This window comes from Ochotona princeps, chromosome 7 (assembly GCF_030435755.1).
Source record: "Ochotona princeps isolate mOchPri1 chromosome 7, mOchPri1.hap1, whole genome shotgun sequence".
NCBI classification, from domain to species: domain Eukaryota; kingdom Metazoa; phylum Chordata; class Mammalia; order Lagomorpha; family Ochotonidae; genus Ochotona; species Ochotona princeps.
The window spans coordinates 57,137,497-57,161,909 of record NC_080838.1 but is presented as its reverse complement, the minus strand read 5'-3'; the positions used below and the strand labels follow the sequence as shown (position 1 = coordinate 57,161,909).

The 24,413-nt window shown below is 43.8% G+C and overlaps 1 protein-coding gene and 1 long non-coding RNA gene across 2 annotated transcripts in view; one reads left to right on the top strand and one right to left on the bottom strand.

Moving 5' to 3' along the window:
• ABCG2 (ATP binding cassette subfamily G member 2 (Junior blood group)) overlaps positions 1-1,206 on the bottom strand; it is a 60,782-nt gene extending 59,576 nt beyond the window's left edge. Inside the window, exon 1 of the mRNA XM_058667055.1 lies at positions 846-1,206. The gene's annotated coding sequence lies outside the window, so the exon portion shown is untranslated. The remainder of the gene's footprint in view (positions 1-845) is intronic.
• LOC131480826 (uncharacterized) overlaps positions 1,083-24,413 on the top strand; it is a 38,129-nt gene continuing 14,798 nt past the window's right edge. The window contains exon 1 of the long non-coding RNA XR_009245847.1: positions 1,083-1,220. This is a non-coding gene — a long non-coding RNA (uncharacterized LOC131480826). The remainder of the gene's footprint in view (positions 1,221-24,413) is intronic.

The window sequence follows — 24,413 nt, the reverse complement described above, 5'->3', positions numbered from 1 at the left end:
TCATATTTTTCTGAATTGTTCAAAATTATTCAAATCTTTTTAATAAGCATTGTAATTAGCTAAGTTTATTAAATAAACTTTTTAATAGGCATTGCAATTAGCTGAAATTATTAAAACTCAATTACCAAGATAGCAATCAGGGGGAGAAAAAGGAACTCAATCACTCATTCGCGGCCCATCCAAGTTATGGCCAAACTTTCTGTCTTGAGAATAAACTTGATTCCTGTAAAACGCTAGTATTCAATGTCTCCCACATCTATAGTAACTTCCATCTAATATTAAGAGTTAGTTTCCTACATTTGGAGAAACTTAAGTTTCGCTACCAAACCAACCCTTCACACCTGCAACTAGTCGCACCCTCGCATCATTTTCTGAAGAAAAAAAAAAACTCGCAATCTTCATTTTGCGGCTCACGGAGGCCCCGAAACTAAACCACTTCACTACAGCCGTTTTCCACTTCCCAACAAATAAATACATAAGGCAAGACCACAATCTCCTCTGAGAGGACTGAGCGCCCCGCAGCCGGGGCGAGCAGGCGCGGCGCTCGCGTGCGAGGACGAGCGCGCCCGCGCACAGGGGGAACCCTTGCTGGGACGCGGCTAGGATGAGCCGGTCGCCCCTGCCACTACGCAAGTACACACACTCCCGAGAGAAGCCGACACGCATTCGCGCTGTTCTTTCTAAAAAGCCTTTTCAGCGGCCTCCCCGCGGCGTGTGCCACAGCTGGACGAGCGCCGAGGACTCCCCTTTCCACACTCGGCGCGCTGGGCGCTCGGTCAGCGCGGACGCGCGGCGCCCCTGGGCCGAACGAGGCGCCCGCGCGTCCCGTTCCGCTCGGCACTCACCAGCGCGGAGGTCGGCCTGCCGGGGCGCGGGCCGGTAACCGGCGGCAGCAGCGGCGACGAGCTGAGGCGCGGAGACGAATGCCAGCCCGGCGGACGCTGGCTGCCACAGCACACCCTCAGAGTTGCGGACCGCCCCGGCGCACGGAGGCGGCCCCTCCCTCACAACCCCGGCGAGCCTCCCGGGTCAAGGCGGGAGAGCGGGCGGAAGGCGTGGCGCCGCCTGCCCGGTCCCCGATAAGCTCCCAGGGCCGAGGAGGGAGGCTGAGCCGCCCACGGGACTGTGACTGCTGTGGTCCCGCAGGAGCGCAGGCCTCGGAGCTGTCTCTCCCCGGGCTAGGCAGACTCCGGCCTCCGGAACAGGACTGAAAGGACAGGGTAGGATTAGCTCGGCGGGTTCTTCCTTACCGCTACTTCTGGCGTGGCTATGGGTTTGGTCGCCGCCGCTGGTGGGAGCCCTAGCAGCGCGCGGACTCTGAGGGGGAAGGATTCTTGGGTCACGCAAATGGAGCACCCCTGGCGCCAGCAGGCAGGCTTCTGGGGAGTGAACTTCGGAGAAATTAAATGTTTGGCGCTCCATGGCTGATAAAATTAAAAACTGGATCTCGAGGTGGGGAAGAGGAAGCGTCTTTTGCCTGACATTATGACTGGGGAGGATTTTTGTGCTGTAGTTTTTCACTTTCCTTTAATGAGGACTTGCCTTAATGTTCCTTTGGCGTGCAGAAGCTGGGAAGCCACGGTGAGCGTAAGAAAAGGTTCAGGCCTGTGAGTGGGTGTGGACAACCCCACCTTCACTTGCCATGGCTGCCCTTGGAAACAATTAGGATGGTGGTATTTTCCGATTTGCCTTCATACTCACAAAAACGAATTATCAGCTATTTAAGGCAACACAGAACTATTGTTGCTTCTTCACACAATGCAAGAAATTTTGAGAGATCAGGGTTTTTGGTGTAATGGATTAAGCCAGTGAGCATACTATACGGGCAGTCAGTCTCAGTTCCTACAATTCAACCCAGCTCCCTGCTAATAGCCTGTGAAAGAGGTAGAGGACTGCTCAAGTGCTTGGTCCCCTACCACCCAAATGGGAGACCTGGAAGAAGTTTCTGGCTCCTGGCTTCAGCCTTGCTCAGCCCTGGCTGTTGCAGCCATTTCCGGAGTGAACCAGCAGGTGGAAGACATTTCTCACTCTGTAAGTCTGTCTTTCAAGTAAACAAATCTTTACTCAAGTTGTAGGCAAGTGTTGCATAGTTGCCTACTCTGTCCTGTTTTGTTGTTTGTAGGGAAGCTGGGCCCAGACACCTGGGCCCATGCCACCTTGGCTCCCAGGCAGGTGGTGGTAGATTGCCTGGGGAAGCGGGTCTGCGAACTTATTGGAGTAGGAACAGCAGAGGGCTTCTTTGACGGGGAGGAATGACGTCTGGAGGGCTTCCATAGACCTGCACTCACAAGCAGGTGAGGAAGTTGAGATGGAGTGATTTAGAGGGAGGAAACCAAAAGGCATGTCTGAGTCAGGCCAAGGCACCTGCCAGCATAGGAGGCCTGGACTGGTCTAAATAGCATCCCCCGCCACTGGTACATGCAAAAGCTGGGGCTGTGGGCTATGCCTGGCTGGGCTGGACCATAGTACCTTCCCTCAAGTGTCAAAGAAGGAGTGGGCCACATCAGGCTCGGCTGCAGCAACCACCAGAGTGGGAGACAACCACCAGAGTGGGAGACAACCTGATCTGGGACAGCTTCTCTAGGAGAATTGTGGGCTCGGTTCTGTCGAACTGTAGCACCCACTGGTTTGTGTTGAGAACTAGCGGTATTGACAGGCTGCGCCATACTGGACTGTGGAAGTCACCTGCAAGAACCCACCTGACGTGAGAGTGGAGGGTATGAGGAGCACCAACCAACATATACAAAGACCAATACTGAAGGCACACCATGCCAAGCAGAGCCACTGCACCCACTGGCACATGTGCGATATAGAGCCTGATGTGCGAACTTAGGGAACTTCCTTGTTAGGCCACAGCTCCCACTGGAGATCACAATGGCTGGGTCTGTGAGCAGGCCAGTCAGGGCTGCAGCACTCCTCAGTATTTGTGTGGGCCAGGTATGGTGGCAGAGCAAGCTGGGCCAGACACCCACTGGCACACATGAGAGCCAGGACAAGGTGTGGGGCATGTCCAGTCGGGCTAGACTGCAATATCCACCAGCGATAGTTGAGACTGTGGGTGGCACTTGACAGGCTGGGTTGAAGAACCCACCAGCAAATACAAGATTTGGGGCTGGAAGAGGGGTTGGAAGGAGAACTCTGAGGACTTCCCTGCTAGGCTGCAGCTCCCACTGGTGAATAGAGGAGCCGGAACTGGAGGCAAGCCAGGCTGGACAAGGCAGCAGCACCCACTGGTATACATGGGGTCTGGGTTTGAGGGCGAGTGGGGTTGAGCTGAACTGCAGTACCCATGGGTGTGAATAAGAGCCAGATGGGATGGACACAGAGTGGACAAAGCCACAGAACATGCTTGCACACATAAAAGCTGGAGCTGAGGACAGGCCTGGTGGGGGTTATTGAAATCACCCCAACCAGGCCACAGCACCTGCTGGTGTGCATGAAGACTGGTCCAGATGGGGCTGGTGGCAGAACTAACAAGGCAACTGCGTCACCAGTTCATTTGTCAGCTAGTGCAGGCAGCTGACCAAACTTGACCCTGCACTGACTGACACACACAATAGTCAAATCTGAAGTCAGAGGTCACCCCAGGTAAGATTTTTGGGGGGGACTCCTCAACTAGACCACAGGACTCAAACCCCAACCCCAGGAAAAGTGACAATATATGCAATTCAACCTTGGAGTGCATGTGTCAGGACTGGGTCTCTTTAGTTGCTAATGCTTGTGTAGTGGTCAGGATGCATGTAGGGGACATGACAACCAGCTCGTCTGGAATGCCGAACAGATTGTACCACTCTCCTGGCCAAGCTTGGCAACATGTTACTGGTTCTGTAAATGCACTAAGATCAACTTGGTCAGCCCACAGACCTTGGAAAGAGGTTTTCTCAACCCTGGTGCAACAAAGCTGATCACGATGTCTCAGAACTATGAAAACCAATCAACACCCTGTGTTAATGTAGTTTGACAACAAGGAGCGGCCCTTTCTCTTTCCCTTACTGTGGACACAGAAGAAAAAAAATTTGAAACATTTGTCCCACCCACCTTCCTCTGTACTTCGACTGACCTCCTCACCCTAGTCGGAGACCCACATGGGTATGCACCCTTCTTAACTATGTAAACAATGTTGAAAACAAAAATAATAAAAATATAGGTAAAATAAATAATACAGTTTTAGCCAGGAAGCCTACATAACATCTTCAAATAGTAGAGGCTGGCACTGTGACTCAACAAGGTTAAATAAGCCCTTGTCTGCCATGCTGTTGCCAGCACCCCATCTTTGCATGAATTGTAGTCCCAGCTGCTGCACATCTGATCCTGTTCCCTATTGTTTTGTCTGAGAAAGCAGCAGACAGCCCAAGCTACCAGCTTTGTCCTGGCCCAGGCCTAGCTGTTGTGGTTATTTGGGGAGTGAACCAATGGATGAAACCTCTCTCACATAAATAAATTTAAAAATTTTTTTATTAGAAAGTCAGATATACAGAGAGAAGGAGAGAGGAAGATCTTTCATCTGTTGATTCACTTCCCAAGTGGCTGCAACATCTGGAACGGAGTCAATACAAAGTCTGGAGCCTAGAATTTGTTATAGGTCTCCCATGTAGGTGCAGGTCCCAAGGCTTTGGGCCGTCCTCCACTGCTTTCCCAGGCCACAGGCAGGGAGCTAGATAGGAAGTGAGGCTGCCGTGATTAGAACCGGCACCCAAATGGAATCCCAGTGCGTGTAACACGAGGACTTTAGCCACTAGGCCACTGTGCTGGGCCCACAAATAAATAAGTCTTTAAAAGAAATCAATAATAACCCCAGACTCACAGGCAAGGAAAGCCATGATAGGTCAGTGGGGTTATATCAAGCTAAGAAGCTTCTGCACTGCAAAGAAAACCCTCAAAAGAGTACAGAAGCAAGGAACAGAATGGGAGAAAAGAAGATCACAAAATATGTAACTAATTCTCATCCAGGATCTATAAAGAACTCAAGAAACTCAACAACAAAACAATCCAGTTAACAAATAGGCAAAGGACATGGAACAGGCTGTTTTCAAAGGATGATATACAAACGGCCAAGAAACTCATGAAAAAAATGTTCAGGATCACTAGCCATCAGGAAACTCAAATAAAAGCCACAGTGAGGTTTCAACTCACCCCAAGAAATAATTAATTATGGCCAGGTATTGGGGGAGAAATACCGTAATCCACTGTCAGTGGAGATGCAAACTAGTATAACTAGTACGGAACACGGTATGGAGATACTTAGGAACTTTGAGAATAGATCTCCCATATGACCCAGCCATCCTACTCCTGGGAATTTATCGGGAATGAAATTGCACATGAGAGTTATTTGTACCACTATGTTTGTCCCAGCTCAAGTCACAATAGCTAAGATAGGAAATCAGACCAGATTTCCATTTGCTGATGACTAAATGAAAAAAAAAATGTGCTAGGTACATTTGGAACTCCTTTTGTCTTGTATATTCCACCAGGTGTTCTCATATACATATGCAGATGATATCCAATAAGGTATACAAAAAGTAGCCATTTGGTTATTCTCCTCCAAATATTATCCAACCAACTGTAGTCCTGTGCTCACTGACCTTTTCGGGTCACAATGTCCTCCTACAAATCCCCCTTCTGTGTTTTGTAAAATTAGGCCTGAATGATGTATGTAGGGGAAACATGCTCTTGGGAGAGCAGAAAAATGGGGAGAAACAATATTATTTAACCGAAAGCAGAGTGGCACAGGAACAGTGTAAAGACCAACATTGACATACATAGCAGCTGAGTTCAAACATAACATCAAAGTTCTTTACAGTTACATCTTGTTTAGCATTAACAGTTTTAAATTAATAAAAGCTTTTCAGGGAGATTCTTAACCCAATTTAAATTTTGCAGTTTATAGAGGTTAAGCACAGTTTTGCATTTAACAATTGAAGAATAGAAAAGTTTTAGGTAGGTGAGCAGGGAAATCCCCAACAACTTAGTGAGTGAGGAAGAATTTAACTCTACATGGGACTCACAAGCAACCCTGATGGTTGGTGTAAGAGAGGGCTGAGAGCCAAGGCTGGAACTAGTTAAGAACTAGAGGAAGCTCCTCCTACAATCCTTTTGTCTCTGAGTGCCTCCCGGGGCTCCAGGCTTAAGTTCCCAGGTCACCAGACCCTATGAGCAGGGTACTGGGCTGCTTCAATCCCTTGTGAGAAATCCAATAGGAAAGGACTGACCTCAGAGTTCTCGGCCTCCAAGGGCACTCATCTTCCTTGTGATCTCCTTGGCAGTCGGGATACGGTTCTCAATGTCCTTGATGAGGCAAATATCCACTGCTTCTGCAGCGAAAGCACATGGGAGGCCTCCGGGGGTCTCCGGGACTAGGATAGAGGGCTCCTCTTATCCTCCTGCTCCACCCTGAGATCCCCCTTGCTCTATACACACAACCTCCTTTAAGAGGGTGTCAGAGTCGTCCTTGGATGCCACCACAAATTTCTATGGCTTTTCTAATGTCTAAGGTCATTAAAATCTATAAATAACAAGTTACACTTAAAGTCTTCCTCAAACATTCTAAGAAGGTGGAGAATTTCTCTGCACTCCTGACCTGTAGTAGAACCAGAGGAATATTAAACAAATTTAGCTTTTCAGTTCTTAGAGGCAGCTCCACTGGGGGTTCCATCTTCTCCAGGGGCAGCGTTGAGTTCAAGGGAGTTGCAGCACTTTCGAGGTCAGATGAGCCAGTTTTGAGGATCCATCAGGAAATTCTAGGGACAAGAGCATAACCTTTCCCACGGATTATTAGTGTTTATCAAATGCATCATAATGTCAAGGACAGTTGCGCTTGATGCACCAATCTCTTAGGATCCCTCACGTCACCCGGTGTTGGAAGGGGTCTGGCCTCCTCCTCCTCCTCCAATGTCTCCTTGATGGAGATGGATCTTTCAGAATGAAGTCGCGAATTTGTCTTACTGCAGGCGCTTCCTCCGGTGAATGGAGTCCAGGGCTTTACATTACCAGCTGGCACCCACACAGGCTGCAGCTCAGTTTCTGGAAAAACACAAACAAACCCTCTTCCCACAGTTAGCAAGGGGTCAGGACCTCTCCACTTGTGAGTGGCTGGGTCCTTCCATCAAACCAACGGCATCTGTGTTGGGCCTGCAAGCAGCCTCTAGTGACGCAGAGCTGGTGCTCACCAGGAGACAAAATCTGAACAAAATTTAAGGTGAGTAAGACCAAATTAATGCATTTACAGGGGTAGCATATTCCCCCCTCTGCTTTTAAAGCATAACTTTAACATCTTTGTGATTTTACAATCCTATCAGAAAGCTCTGGGCGTGGCTGCAGGTTGCCACAGCCCCAAGGCAACCTGCTCTTGATAAACAAACAGCAACACATGATAACAATTTGAAACAACTTTTTACAAAGGACAAAATGTTAAGACACACATGTATGCGCGCACACACACAGACACACACACACACTTTTGGAGACTTGAAAATATTATTCTCAACCAAGCTTAGTAGTAGTGTTCACCAAAAACCAGTAAGTGAAACCATTAAGTCAATAGTTTTGAACTGAGAAACTCAGACAAAAACATTGATCATGCTATGAAATCCCTCCATCAATCTAAAATTGCAAATTTCAGTCTTCCCAGCAATACAGCCATGCTAAGAATACATAATTAGCAACACAAACTAAAATTAAACCTTCACAACTCCATGGATGCATACAACATTTTGACACAATAAAATTTTACTCCATTTGTTATTTGGCAATAATCTTAGTATAATCCAATAGCCTGGTCAACTGTCTCCACAAAACGGGAGATAGATCCGTTGGCATTCTTGAGGCCTCGTAAGAATACCAAGGGAATCCCTAGGATTTGAAACCTTTGAATTCTTAAATGCTTTTTTAAGGATAGCTAAAAATATCTGAAACAAGATTTGTTGTTGACATTAGCATAACATATGATAGATTACAATTGGTTATTGATGCGAGATCATCACTCAAATATCTTTAAAACAAATACAAAACCTTGACACATTAAAGGCAGTGAGAGATTTGATAACCAGCCAAAAACACAAGAATTACATTAATACATGCAATTAATACATGCAAACACTTTGTAGACAATGAATAGCACATTAACTTATACCTTGAAATAATCAAATAGTGTTCGAGTTCAATTTTATACCAAATTATTTATGATAAAATTTCACATTTTTATTAAATGTCCCCCCAAAAAACCCTCAGGATTTACAAAAGCCTAGTATCTTCTTTGAATTCCAAGCTCCCAAAAGTTGCAATGGATATACAGATGAAGTCAGTTTGCTAAACATCTACCACAACAAAAGACCTTGAAATTGGTGATTATTGTGAAAGCTAGCCACTAAACTGAAGGCCAGCTTCCTCAGCATTATAAAATATTCCAAAAGACATGCGGTTACAACTCGGGTACATTAACAAACAAAACAGCAAGCATTCACTTTATAATGATATAATGACATCACCCAAACACTCCTTAAAGCAAGAACATCGCTTTTGTTAATTTTAAACAATGAGAACGTGAACATAAAAATTAACTTAATATAAAGACTTGTACTTAAAAATTAGTATACATGATTAAGCAATGCTGTATATGAATAACATGCATACACCACAACTGATTGGAATTTCAGCCTCCAGGATTTATACTTGCAGGGTGAGGAGCACAGGTGGGGCAATGAGACAGTGGCAGTTTTAAGTTTGTAGCTTCTCTGCAGATTCCCATTTTGTAAACCTGTGAATGTTTGGGACCTGGGGCTGACCCCTCCCAGAGTCTTCTGGCCACAGGCATCTGCCATCATGGTCAAATTTGGATTTACATTCTTTTTTCCAGTGTTGGCCTCTTCGGCACTTAGGACATATTCCAGGGGAGTGACTGTTAAAAGCATCCGCAGGGTATTTTTGAGTTGAAGGAAGCATTCGGCAATCTTTTCTAAGGTGTCCTGGCTTGCCACAATTAAAACATTTAGCCTTCATTTGTTTTTGAATAGCAAAAGTTTCAAGTGCTGCTAGGCGGGCACGGTGCTTAAATGTCCCTATGTTGCGACAGGCTTTCAGGTAACCCAGAAGATCCTCTCTTTCTTTTATAGGACGAATAACAGCCTGGCAGTCCTCATTCGCATTATCAAAGGCCAGTTGCTTTAACAAAAATTTCCTAGTGCCTTCTCCCTTAACTTGTTTTTCTATAGAGTCTGTCAAACGTCTTACAAAATCAGCATAAGATTCTTTGGCTCCTTGAATGACTTTTGTATAACTGCCTGCAAATTCAGACCCAGTCTCAATTTTCTCCCATGCCCACAATGCTACGTCTCGTATATGCATGAGCGCAGCTTGAGGTAGCTGTATCTGTTGCTCTGTAGTAACCCACTGTCCATCTCCAACCAACATATCATAAGTCAGTTGTCCTCCACCAGGGAGTTGCCGACCTGATGCTCCTAAGGTTTGCAGTTTTTCTTTAGCCATATCGCTTCTCCACATTTTCCATTGTAAATATTGAGAAGGAGAAAACCCTATTTTTGCTATTACTTCAAAATCATAAGGAATCCAGTTTGCTCCCTGGCTCCAGCCATTTAAATATTCCCACACATAAGAAGAAGTAGGTCCGTAGGACACACAAGCCTTTTTAAAAGCTATGATGGCATTAACATCTAGGCTTTCATAGGTAGGTTGATTATTTTCTTGACTAAGTATGATTGGAAAAAGCAATCGGAATTCATGAGGTCTCCGGGGAACATCAGTCATTTGGAAACATTTTTGATCAGATTTAAGAGCAAGACGGCATGGGCTGATATTTAACTGTTGCTTTATCCCAGCCTCATTTACCTCACTAGAGAAATCCTGCGGTTTAACACTGAAAATGTTCTTTTTCTTAGTTCTGATTTCATTTTCAGTCACATTATGGTAACATCTTCCAAGTTTTCTTTTCCTAATTTCCACATCTGTAGTATAAGGCCTTTCTCTTTTAGCTGCATTACAGTGGCATCTCCTCGTGGGAGGGTCTCTCACACATTCTTTCTCATCTTCATCTGTAGTAGAAGCCATTTCTTTCCTAGCCACATTACGGTGGCGTCTCCCATTAGGGAAATCTCTCACGGGCTCCTCTTTGCTGTCCTCCTCATCTGTACTATGAGGCGTTTCTTTTTTAGCCATATTACAGCGTCCTTTCCTGTTAGGTGGGCCTCTTAAGGATTCCCTTTCTCTTTCTTCCTTGTTCGTACTATGAAACACTTCTTTTTTAGCTACATTTTGGGGGTGTCTCCCCTTAGAGGAATTTCTTGCAGATTCTCCTTCTAAAATTATAATAATAGCTCTAATTAAAGCCGATATAATCCAAAAACTAACTTGAATATCTTCTATCCTTCCGGCCTTTTCACCATTTTTCTGAGTAAAATTCTTAAGTCCAGTTTCTAGTGTCCATTCATCTGGAGACCAAGGATTATATTCACTAACAAGCTCTAAATAAGAATGCAATTGCTGCCTAGTTATCTTCGTTCCACTTTTCACTAAAAAATTCTGCATAAGAGAGATAAAAGACTGTGCCCTACTCTGGTTCTGGCCCATTGTCCCACTCACCACTTTCTGTGGGGGTCTCCGCTGCACTTCCTCTTCTTCTTTCAAGTCCCCGTTCAGGCGCCAGTTGTCGCTGTCCCGCAGCGATGGACTTGGTGCACGGAGCCGATAATAACACGCGTGGACCCCTGACTGATGGTCAAAAGCCGAGGTTTATTAGTAGCATCAGACTTTATACTCTGAGGGTCATATAGGATAAGGGAGGAAGTGCTGAGCTTATCAACAAAACCATTAATGCTTGTTTGGAACTCCTTTTGTCTTGTATATTCCACCAGGTGTTCTCATATACATATGCAGATGATATCCAATAAGGTATACAAAAAGTAGCCATTTGGTTATTCTCCTCCAAATATTATCCAACCAACTGTAGTCCTGTGCTCACTGACCTTTTCGGGTCACAATGTCCTCCTACACTCAAAAGAGTACAGAAGCAAGGAACAGAATGGGAGAAAAGAAGATCACAAAATATGTAACTAATTCTCATCCAGGATCTATAAAGAACTCAAGAAACTCAACAACAAAACAATCCAGTTAACAAATAGGCAAAGGACATGGAACAGGCTGTTTTCAAAGGATGATATACAAACGGCCAAGAAACTCATGAAAAAAATGTTCAGGATCACTAGCCATCAGGAAACTCAAATAAAAGCCACAGTGAGGTTTCAACTCACCCCAAGAAATAATTAATTATGGCCAGGTATTGGGGGAGAAATACCGTAATCCACTGTCAGTGGAGATGCAAACTAGTATAACTAGTACGGAACACGGTATGGAGATACTTAGGAACTTTGAGAATAGATCTCCCATATGACCCAGCCATCCTACTCCTGGGAATTTATCGGGAATGAAATTGCACATGAGAGTTATTTGTACCACTATGTTTGTCCCAGCTCAAGTCACAATAGCTAAGATAGGAAATCAGACCAGATTTCCATTTGCTGATGACTAAATGAAAAAAAAAATGTGCTAGGTACATAAGATAAAATACTACTCAGATATAAAAAAAAATAAAATTCTGTCTTGCAATAAAATGGATGCAACTGAAAGCCATTATACTTAGTGAAAAAGGCCAGTCTCAAAAAGACACATATGTTTTCTCTGATATGCAGTAGCTAATGAAGAAAACATACATACACACGTACACAAATGTAGGAGTCAAATGCTCTCTTTGGAATATGTCATTTTTAGCATGTGTTTATATTCTAGGGGAACCATGATCTTCCTATTTTTTCTTGTCGAATATTATGATTAGTGGTAAATTAAGACTATGAAATAGAGTGGATTAAATCTATATGGGCCCAGTGCTGAAGCCTAGTGGCTAAAGTCCTCACCTCGCATGTGCCGCCATCCCATATGGGGGCTGGTTTGTGTCCTGATGGCTCCACTTCCCATCCAGCTTCCTGCTTGTGGCCTGGGAAAGCAGTGGAGGATGGCCCAAAGCCTTGGGACCCTGCACCCGTGTGGGAGATCCTGAGGAAACTCTTGGCTCCTGACTTTGGATTAGCTCAACTCTGGCCGTTGCAGCTATTTAGAGAGTGAATCAGTGGATGGAAGAGTTTTCTCTCTGTCTCTCCTTCTCTCTGTAAATCTGCCTTCCTGATAAAAATAAATAAATCTTAGGAAAAACTATATCTTTACAAAAACTGATAGGGGCAAGAGAATTAAGCAGGGGAATGGAGGAGGCATGGGCATCTTCCTGTGGATTTCTATGGAATGCAGAAAATCCCTTCTCTATATATTAATACATTTTTAAAAAAGAAATAGCAAAAATACTATTTATTGTAAAGGAATTTTAAGTATATATCCACAATATACCCTAACATTTGTCTGAAATTATTTTTGGATTAATTTCTGCCAGTTTAAATATGCTTAAAGACCCATACAGAGATTCATTATAGCTGTACTTCATTTTAAGTAAATTTGGGGTAATTTCTCATATCTGGCTCTTAGTGACTGCAAAAAATTGAGAAACACCCTCCAAAAAATAACATTTTAATGATAGTAACAGTTCTAAAGGCAGTTCAGAATTGTAAAAAAAGAGAAAATACACATGCGACTGGTATTATAGGTATATAATACAAACTGAAACCTGTACCAAAAACCTATACATAGAAAATAACTGGACAGCGATACAAGAATATGTTAGTTTGTCCTGAGGAGTAACAGAGATATCTTCGATTTCAGTGACTATTATCATGTGTCTTTTTACTTATTATTTGTTTCAAAACAGTTACAGAAAAGGAGAGAGATCTTCTATCTGCTGGTTCACTTCCAAGATGTTCTCAATGGCCAGCGCTGGGCCAGGCCAAACCTTGGAGCCAGGAGCCTCATTCAGAACTCTCTTCTGATTGGCAGGGGCCCAGACCTTTATTCCATCTTCTGCTGTTTCCCCAAGCCATGACCAGGAAGCTGGATCAAAAATGGAGGAGCTAGGACATGGGCCATAAATGAGCCAACAAGGCAGGCAGCAGATTGACCCTGTACGCCACAAAGTAGCCATCTGAAATGTCTCTTTATATGTACATTTTATTAATTTATTTTACATTTGAACAAAATTCATTATAAAAGTCGTATACTTGCCTTAAATCAAATTCAAAAAATTTGCACAAAAAATAGAGGGTAGGAAGGAAAGGCAGTCATTGTCATACCCCAAATGAGGCTAACATCTCTAAAACAAAAAAAACTTGCCTTATTTTAATTTACAGATAATTTTTGGTTTGTGATTTTTATATTGTTTGGTCTATTTATGAGGGGACTACAAAAGGTTTAGGAGAATATTTTCCTGCAAAAAAAATTTGAAATCTGTGCATACATACATTCTTTAGAAAATGGATTTTCTGTGAATTTTTGATGACTTTGTGTATGTTCAATAAAGTAAAGTTTATTACCCTGATACTTTATTTATTTTTTAAAAGATTTATTTATTTTTCTTGGAAAGGCAGATTTACAGATCTGCCGTCCACTGATTCACCCCCCCAAGTAGTCATAAAAGCTGGAGCTGAGCCAACCAAAGCCAGGAGCCAAAAGCTTCTCCCAAGTCTCCCATGTGGGTACAAGGTTCCAAGGCTTTTTTTTTAAAATGCTATACCTGTGTTTACTAGATGTACTGTTTATTAAAATAGCAATAGGAATAGGAATTGGAAAGAGAATTTTTTAATTGCTTTTTTTTTTTCGATGATTTTTACATAGTTGATTAGGGTGATAAGGGTCAAGGACTGCAGCAAGGTGGGTGAGATCACCATTTCCACATTCTCTTTTTTTTTCCCTTCCTGTATCTGGATCCCAATGCTTTGAGCCATCTTCTACTGCTTTCCCAGGCCACAAGCAGGGAGCTGGAAGGAAAGTGGCGCAGCCGGGGCACAAACCGGCGTTTATATGGGATGCCAGCACGTGCAAGGCAAGGATTTAGCCACTGGGCCATTGCACAGGCCTGCTCTGATACGTTATAAAGCTCATCATAATTGCCATAAAATGTCGCCAAACTGAGGTTAAAGCCTTTCTGTGGTTCTCTTTCATTGCAAAGAAATAAGTCATTTTAATCTGCAAGGCAGTGTTTTCTTTGGGGGTCAATTGTTTTCCATTGCCTTGATTTTATTCTCCATGTTGGAACATTTTAGCTTACAGAACCTTAGGGAGGAAGGAACCTCATGAGGACTTTTCCCCTCCTCACCCCCCTTTATAGATGAGTCATCCCTTCATGGGAACCCGGTGTGCACGAGTTCATGTTAGGTGACTCGCAGCCTCCCGGACCATTGCCCTTTGCCCACTACCCCATGGCTGCTCTTTAGTTTATCTACAGAGAACGACTGCCCATTATTTACAGAGCCCAGTCCTGGGATCCTGGGAGGATCCCATACCTTCCTCACAGCTCATTCCAGCAGTGAACTTCAAAGGGCGCTCATCTTGGGCCCCAGAGCAGTTGGGCTAACATGTAAAACGTAGGTTGGGCACAGCTGTGTTTGCTTTAACTCTCCCTTCAAAGTAAAAGACACTGAAAGAGAGGTTATATGTGTGGTGGTCCCCTCATAGCTCTGCTCACAGCTCCTGGGGGCCTCTGAGGAACTTGGTGAGAACACGTTCTCCACCATGGCTCCAACAGTCCCAAATAAATGAAGGAAAGGAAGACAGTTTGAATTCTCCCCCCAAAATTCCACTATAAAAGGCAGGTGACTAAAAAAGTACAACAGGGTTCAGGAAGACTTCTTACTTGGTTTGAGCTAGCTGGGTCAGGACCTGCATGCATACCAAGGAAGCAAGTCCTAAAGAAGAAAGCAATGAGGTTACTCAAGGCATCACATACCTTAGAGAGCAGGAGAGAAATGAAATCCAGAGGAATTTCAAAACAAATACCTTTTAAGAAACAAAATTTGGCAAAGCAGGAAGGAGTCAGAATATACCCTCAGAGAAATGACAGGATTGAAAAAATGTCAAATTAAAATATAAAGATATAACTTGATTTCTCAATGTGAACATTAAGACCAAGACCCTTTTGTAAGTGATGATGCCATCCCTAAAGCACGAAATGGCCTGGGAACTTAACCTTATGAACGTGGCTTTCCTTATAGTAGCTGAAGAAAGAACAGGTATTGGGCCAACCGTAGTGATGTGTGTGGCAGTCTAAAACACGGCTGTCCTTCAAAGTGTGTTCATTTATTTATGATCAGATCTCTGCCGACCCTCTCTCCAAATGTCCCCAACAGTCTGTGTTGGGCCGGGGTAAAGCTAGGAACCCAGAGTTCAGTCAAGGTCTCCTGTGTGAGTAATGGAGACACACAAAATTGAAACATCATCCGGTGCCTTCCGAGGTACACATTAACAGAAAAGTGAAAATGAAACCAGAGCCAAAGCTTAACCCAGGGGCTTCAGTGCGGGATGAGAGTATTCCAAGCTGTGTCTTTCAACTCCTGCCCCTAGAGTTCTGTAATTTTTGTTTTTATTTTTTTTTTTTAAGATTGAGAAATAGTTGTAAGGAGTCAAATCGGAACAAAATGTGTCTAGATAGTTACTGATTTGCCACCGAAACTCACAAAATGGCTCTGTTTGATGAGAGGAATGAGCAGGAGCATTCCTGTGAAGAACTCTTTGGTGCAACATTCCCAGGCATTTTCTCACTAAAACGCTGTTACAAGAAGCAGATATTATCATAGTTCGATTTCCAGGAAGTCCATAAGTAAAATGCTTGGGGCATTCCACACATCGTTGCTGCCAGCTTTGCTCTTTCTAGGTCCACTTCTGCTGTAGCTGGACCATCTCTCCCTCTTGGTAGCCATTACTTTGCCTGTGCTTTGTTTTCAGCATTACACTGCCCAAGTCAGGTTCCATCTCTTGGGTTGCCCAAGAACTGCTTTGGGATCTTGATGCTAGTTGCTGAAAATTTTCCTGGCAAGCTCTGCAGCGAGAGTGATACAAGAGTGCTAGCACATCTAAAGTGGACAGTTTCCTCTGCTTTACTTTTTCGGTCAGAACTACATTCACTGAACTGGCTGAGATGTTATTATTTCTGCTGTTTACCTTTTTGTTCTTCAATTAGGGCATGAACAAAACTAACCTTTCCTCACAAAATGATATGGATGCCTTGCCCCTGTGGACCTCATCTTCAGCACTGGCTTCTCCCGTTCTCCCTCCTTTCTCATGTTTTTAAAGATTTATTTATTTATATTGGAGAGTCATATTTAAGAGAGAAGATGAGTCAGAGAGAGAAAGATCTTCCATCCACTGGTTCACTCCCCAAATTGCCACAATGGCCAGAGCTGAGCCAATGAAAGCCAGCAGCCAAGCACTGCTTCTGGGTCTCCCACACAGGCGCAGGGTCACAGTCAGGTGCTGATTTCTATGAAGTATTATGCCATAAACTTTCCATAATTCATCAGTGATTTTATCATTCTACCAAACTTCAGCATGTATTGGTTGTTTTTCTCCCATAGTTTTAGCAGATGTTTTGTTGGCTCTGATGGGAAATCTTCGAACTGATGCCTTATGCTTATTGCCTCAAGCTGGATCATGTTCAAATGTTTTATAAAAAGCTCTGTTTTGGTTTTTTTTGGTGCACAAATACCTTGTGTATTTTTTTCACAATATACATTTCTGATGAACTTTTTGAAGGTCATTGGAAAACATTTTAACTAGGTGAGAAAACTTGGAATAAATAATCTGTAACTACACTTACTCTTTGATGGGAATAATAAACATTAGAATTGATCCATACTCATTTTTCTCTTACTGAGAAAGTTGTAAATTATTGTAAACATCATAGTTGAAAACAATGTAATTTTTGGTCTATGTTTCTGTAGATGGAAAGTCCACCATGGGTCTCCTAGACTAGAGTCAAAATGTCAGTGAGCTCTGTTTGTGCGTGCAACCTTGTGAGCATGTAGAGGCCCCTGGCTCTCCTTGGCTTGTGGCTCCATTCTTCCATCTTCCAAGCCAGCATCTTCATCCTATCATCTCTCAGATCCTGCTACTCTCATCACAAATCTTTCTCTAGCTTTCTTCTGCCTTCTACATCCGCATTGAGCGCAGTGGATAAACTGGAATGATCTCCCTTGAGTAAAGTCATCAAATTAGAGCCTCCATGTCATCTGAAATCCTAATTCTCCTCTGCTATGGAAACTGACATACATTCTGGCAATTAGGACAGAGAACACTTTGAAGAGGTCATTATTCCTTCTACCATAGACACTAAGAAAATAAAAGAGGCTTCATAGGACACATAAATGGTGTGAAGATTATGTTAAACTGGAGACCTGTGTAATACATCAGCTCCAGATCAAAGCCATTCAGTAGCTTCCTTTGTTTGATAAAAGGCAGAGTCTTCCAGGGGTAAACCACCAGGAAAGAGACTAACTGTGCAAGAGGTTGCATGAGCAAACCTTGCAAGTTCATCTTCCATTGTTTATGCAAAAGTCCTTTTTGTTTCCCCATAACAGCCCTTTCCCCACTTCTGACCCTGTGCTCTACTAAATTGGTATATAAATTCCCACTGCTAGCTGTCCAGAAAGCCTCCAAATCCTAATGTCCCTGAACATTCACAATTAAGCCTTGTCTATTCTCCTGCAGGGCCACAAGTGCTAGACCAAAATCGGAACAGGTTAAGTTTTCTTCCCAATGCTAATAAGGGACATAGAGATTGGAGAGCAATGCCAAGGGCCTCAAGAATTGGGCTCTCTAAGCACAGTGACAGGAACATTACAGACAAGGTATGGCTTCCTCATTCACACAGAGAGGAAGGCAGAGGGTTGAAGGAATTCTAGGATGAGGCTTGGCTGGGTGGGTAAGGCAAAGAGTGTCGGAGGGAGCAGACTGAGGGAAGTGACATCATCACGGGGCAGTGAAGCTGGAATGAGGGACATCAGGAAGGAGCATCTGAATTGTGGTTTGGAGGCTGCAGGAGCTGAAGCAGGAGGCTGAGGTCACGGGCTGAACTCTTAGCATTTGGCACTAATAGTCCAGGTTCTGCCCAGTCCCTGGGATGGCACTAGGAGAGTAAGATCAAGCACCTGGAAGAGCAGCATATTCAATTTTTCTTTTTATTACTGAGTCACAAAATGCAATCAAGTTAGTGCTTTCAAATGAGTGCCATTATTATCTTTCAGTTGCAGAGGTCACAGTATCCTGAGGTCATATCCAGGTGTTGGCCATCTGTAATCTTAACTGGAGACTTTGATCTGAATAATCTACTTCCTGGCAGACCCTGGGATTGATTTTCAGTTTGGGGACTGACATGCCTGTGTCCCTGCCCACTGTCCACAGGAGTTGCTCCTAGCTCCTCCAACCTGCCTGCATCTCTTCCTAGGTGATCCCTTGCAGGCCCTTCCAAAGCCAAGCAACTCCTGCTCATATTTCAGATCCCTCCGTCTCTCATTTCTGCTACTTAAAAGGGTATGTGTGAGTCTATCAGGCCAGCCTTGACAAGCTCACATTTTATAGTTGATTGACTTGGGACTTTGGTTACAGTTTTAGATCAGAACCTGGATTTGTTTACATCTGATGAAACAGTCACAAGATGAACTGGAATCTTAAGGTTTGGGGGTGAGGAAGATGTTTAGAATTCTGTCTAGCTTAGAGAAGGAACTGAGAATAGCAAAGAACACAGAAGGCTGGCTGATAGGTTGTAATGATCAGCACAGAAGTTGCCAAGACATGAATGTTCTTGGAGAGAAAAGAAATACCAAAAATCAGGAATCAAAACTTTTGAAAGATAAAGAAAGGAGACGCCAGGATTTGGTGTGGTAGATTAAGCTACCATATCCTATATCTGATCATCTGAACTGTTCCATTTGCAATCTAGCTCCCTGCTAGTGCCTGGGAAGGGAGCAGAAAATGGCCCAACTGCTTGGGCCTACCATCCAGGTAGGAGACCCAGACAAAGTTCCAGTACCTGGCTTTGTCCTGAGCCAGCTCTTTTTTGGGATGAGCCAGAAGATGAAAAATCTCTTATTCTCTGTCTCCATCTCCCTCTTATTCACTCACTCTTTGTCTCTCTTTGTCTTCCTGTTTCTCAAAACAAATCAGTCTTTTAAAAAAGAAGATATGGAAATGAAACAGAAAATGATTAAGCCAGTGAAAGAGAGAGAGAGAGTGTATGTGTGTGTGTGATGTGCACATGAGTACATGCTGGGGTAGGGGAATCAGAACTTAGATGCTGGAGACAGACAGCCTTGGTTCATGAAGATTTCTTTATACAACTGGCAAGAGGACAATTAAGAATTTATTTGTTTATAAAGTTCACAGAAGAAGCCAAGCTCTATAAAACCAGGTCTATCTGATTAGGTATTGATAATTAACCTGCAGTAGGCTGAATGTTAAATGTTGAGAGTTCACCAAACTAAATTTCAATAATCCATAAGGGAATTTTGTATAAGCCATTACATAATCTCAGCTTGATGCATGTTTACAAAGTGAACACATCTGAATATATGCCACCGATATTTTTTTCTAGAGTTTGAGTTTTTAAAACATTCATTAATTTTGATTGGAGAGGCAGATTTACAGAGAGAGGGAGAGGCAGAGAAAAAGATCCTCCGTCTGCTGGCTTACTTCCCCAAGTGACCATAATGACTAGAGCTGAGCCAATCTGAAGCCAAGAGCCAGGAGCTTCCTGTAGGTATCCCACGTGGCAGTAGGGCCCCAAGGCCCTGGGCCATCCTCTACTGCTTTCCCAGGCCACAAGCAATGAGCTAGACAGGAGGTGGAGCAACTGGGATGCAAATTGGCACCCATATGGGATCCCAGTGCATGTAAGGCGAGGATTTAGCCAGCAGGCTACCACGCTGTGCTCTGATTTCTTTTTCGAAAAAATATTTGTTTACTTATTTGAGAGGTAGAATTACATAAGCAGAGGATGGGGAAAGGAGACACAGTGAGAGGAGTTTACCTACTGATTCACTCCCCAAAAAGGTTGTAAGAGCCAGGGTTGGATCAGGCCAAAGCCAGGAACCTAGAAATCCATGTCTCCCACATGGGTGGCAGGTGTCCAACCACTTGACCCATCTCGCCTGCTTTCCCAGGAACATCAGTAGGCAGCTGGATAGAAAGTAGGGTAGCCAGGACTCAAACTGGCACTCAGATGGGATACAGGCATTTATTTCATGTGCTGTGCCACAACACTGGTCTCTGGGGTTTCATTTTTATTGAATATCAATAACAAAGCTATCCAAATTCCAAAGAGCTGAGACTTACATGCAGTTCCTTCTGACACCTATGTGTCCCTGGCAAGTCTCATGCCCACTGCCCCAGGTAACAGAAGGCAGCTATCCTCTACTGCAGGTCCTCAGCACAACCACCAGATCTTCTTTTTTAAAAAGAGAATATTAAAATGAGCACCTCCAAGTTCCAGCACATCATTATCTCTTCTGAAGGTTAATACTACACATCTGCTTGATTGATTCGTAAGCTGAGTGTATCATGAAGTAGATACTGCTTTGTGCCTGTCTCGTTCTGTACAATGTTACTTACATGAGACTCATCTACATGTCTGACATATAGCCAGAACTTACTCGTTATCATCTCTGTCTGGGATTCTGGTGTATAACTCCATTACCATGTACCCACCTGCCATTGATGGCCTTTGGGCAGTTTCCAGTTTGAGATACCCCCTAAATTGTTTGATTGGGGAAGAGTACTAATGGTCAACTAACCGCATCAGTCATTATAATGGCACAAATGGAAGCACAAACTGTAAAATGATCCTCTCCCCTGATCATGCTTAAATAACCAAAGCAGTGTAAAAGACCAGTGTTATAGAAAAGAACAGACAAGTAAGCCATGGTCGCCCTCTACTCTAGCAGGTGTTATGCTAGCCTCCATATCCCCCACCCCAGCTACAGGACATTGTCCTGAAAGCTCCGCAGTGTTAGATCCTATATTTGGTGTGGAGCAAGAGAAACAACACACAGGAAACCATGGACAGAGGTTTCAGTGGACTAATCACAATGCAAACATTATGAAAAGCACCATAAAGGCTCTGTGGATGGCGTGGGCAGAGATCAAATACTGTAGCAGTCTGCAGGGAACCTCAAGCGCAGTATGCAGAGATGTTTGAAAATCTTTGAACAATTGTGGGTGGCAGATGCAGATAGTAGTTAATGGTACTCAACATGGTGGATGTATTTCATGCTACTGAGTTGGATACAAAGGATTGAAATGATAAATTTTAGGTATGTTTTACTATATAAAATTTATTTTCTAGGCCACTCTTTTTGTAAATAACTTATGTTAATTTTTCATCAAGATTTATTTATTTATTTTAAAGTCAAAATACAGACAGAAAGAGAGATCTTCCATCAAAAGATTCAATCCCCAGATGGCTGCAACAGCCAGAGCTGGGCCAGGCTAAAGCTGGGAAGCAGGAACTTCTTCAGGGTCTCACACATGGGTGGCAGGGACACCAATGCTTGGACCATCCTTCACTGCTTTTGCGTACAGGCTGTCTGGTTCTTTTAAAATGCCCTTATGTAATACTTTCAACTTTTTCCTTTGTGTGGTGGTCATTTATAGTGCCTGTCATCTTATAGGTGGTCAATAATATGTAATAACCAAACAAGTAAAAGAAAAAGTTTTCTGTCTTCTAAACTGAGATAGGGTGTTATGAGGAAAAGGAACATGGAAAAACACCAGGTTAAAAAGAGATGAAGAATGGGCCTAGCACAGTAGCCTAGCAGCTAAAGTCCTCGCCTTGAATGTGCCAGGAACCCATATGGGCACTGGTTCTAATCCCAGCACCCCTCTTCCCATCCAGCTCCCTACTTGTGGCCTGGGAAAGCAGTTGAAGAAGGTCCAAAGTCTTGGGACCCTGCACCCACGTGGGAGACCTAGAGGAAGTTCCTGGCTCCTGGCTTCGGATTGGCACAGCTCCGGCCACTGCGGTAACTTGGAGAGTGAATCATCAGATGGAAGATATTCCTTTCTGTCTCTCCTTCTCACTTTTCAATTAAAAAAAAATAAAGGAGGTGAGGGCACTGCCAGCAACAATGCCAGTATCCTACACTGTGAGCACTGGTTCAAGTCCCAGCTAGTCTGTTTCTGATTTACATCCCTGCTAATGTGCTTGGGAGAACATCAAAATGGACCAAGTTCTTGGGTCTCTTTCCTCCTATTTGAGAGAACAGGGTGGAATTTCAGGCTCCTGACTTCAGCCTGGCCATCTCTGGCTGTTGTGGCTTTTAGCAGAGTGAATCAGCTCATGGAAGATCTTTCTGTCTTTGTTCCTCCCTCTCTGCCACTCTACCTTTCAAATAAGTAAAACAAATCTGAAAAATAATCCCCAGTCCAAATCAAGATCAAGGTGAAGTAGGTAGGTCTCCCTATTGGAAAACATGCATACAGCATTGGATCAAGGGGCCTGGACCCTGGGAAGCAACTCCGAGGTTGTATTCTCTATAACATGCTAATGGAAACATGAAAGAAAACAGTGAAGACCTTGAATGCCAAGTCAAAGAGTTTAGACTTCTTTGAACATGAGGTATTATTGAATCCTATTGAGCATTTAGTGCAGTGTAGAAAGAGAGCATTGCCACAGTAGTGTTTTAGAAAGGCTGAAGGCAGAGATCAGTCTGGAAAAGGAAGTGGTAAACATCAAACTAGAGCATTAGTGGACAAAACTGAGTAAAGAGCCGTGAAAGGAATTACATAAGGAAAAAATTCTTAGGACTCCCAAGACTATTAGAATATTGAAGGTCAATGATAAAGAAGATAAAGAGCTGAAAACTTTGTGGTATCGAAAATGAAAATTACAAAATTAACGTATTTCCTGTATGTTGCCTTGCTCAGTGCCTGTGACACAACAATTAGTTGATATGTGTTTATTGGCTTAATAATAAAAGAGCGTATACCCTATATCATTCAAGGCCTTATCTATCTTCATCTGGATCTGAGGCTGTAAAACTGCATGAGAATCTCTTGGAAGACTGGCCTTTCCTGTATGACACTGTTCTGATGGCTGGGAACCATTTATTGCCTGTGGAGATAAGAATTTATTTGGGGGCCAACTAAAATTAAAGTGCAGTGGGCGTTAAATGGAACTCATGATTCACTATGGAATGTCTGATAATTATTCACGTCTGGAGAGAGTGCTGAATATTGTAACAGACGATGTCAACCGAGCTAAAGCTTATGGCCCCACCCAGAACCCTAGAGTCTCTCAGTGCCTTCACTAAATGGTCCCAAGAAATAGACATCCATGATTCTATGTATAAAAAGGTCAACTTAGGTAAAGACAGGTTTTATCCCACCTCTGCCATTTCCCTCCTCACCCCTGGGTACCTCTGATTTCAGATTTTGGGGTGTTAATACTGATGCCACAGTGTTGAATACAAATAAAGTAAAAAAGATGTGCATTTGGGAAACACATGTTAATCTCAATGTTGCCCAATGCCAAGAATAATGCCATCCATTAAAAAAAAAAAACTTGGAGAGACAGTAAATTCATTCACCAGTCTAAGTCTTCCTCAACAAAGGATCAAAATTAAAGAGAAACAAGGCAGCACAGGTAGTTTCAAATCCAAGATAAATGTGTCTCTGTGACAGAAACCCAGAGGGTAGGAATTACTTACTGACACTGGCGAGTTGAGGGCCTTGGCTCTGCACTTAGGTGAGAGGGAGTGTGGCTGAGTGAAGGGAGCTCCAGCTGCAACAAACAGTCTGGGCCCCAGACTCGCTGCTGGGAGCCCAGGGCTGGCAGGGCACTGCCCTCTTAAAAAGGGATGGAGATGGGGGAAGAGAACACAGCTATACTCTGCTCAGGGATGTGTGGCTCCATTATATGGATGGGGAATAGTGAGGCCAGAGTTGTAGCACATAGTTGAGGCCAGGGGGAGGCTCCAGGGTTGCTCCCCACCCAGTCCAGCCACTGTGTCTCTCTGGGAAGGAAGTGGAACCCTGGTCATTCAGTTATATCTCTCTGTTGTCCCTGGGGAGGGGACTTTTAACTGTGCCGTGCATGATGGAGTCCCTGGAGTCCTGCTGCTGCCCTCTGCTTTGGAACAGACCTTCCTGATCATGTTTTGAGTGAATGCAAGTGTGTGAGATTCAAGTTCCTATCCTGGCCTCATTCAGCCTCAGCAATTTGATAAGGTTATGCCCAGATTTTGAGATCCCCAGAAATCACCAGGAGTCTTAAGTTCATGCAAGTGCGCAAGGATGGTTTATTCAAGCTTGAGCTAGGGCTTCCAACTGTCACTGGCACAGCAGTTCTTGATTGAGAGCAGGCAACTGATGACCTACCAACTGGCTGACCAGCCAGCGGGGACCAACACCCCTTACCAGAGTGCAGCCTGGAACAGCACATTCACAGGGTTTTTACAGGGACAATCCGCAATAGGTTGAAAAGG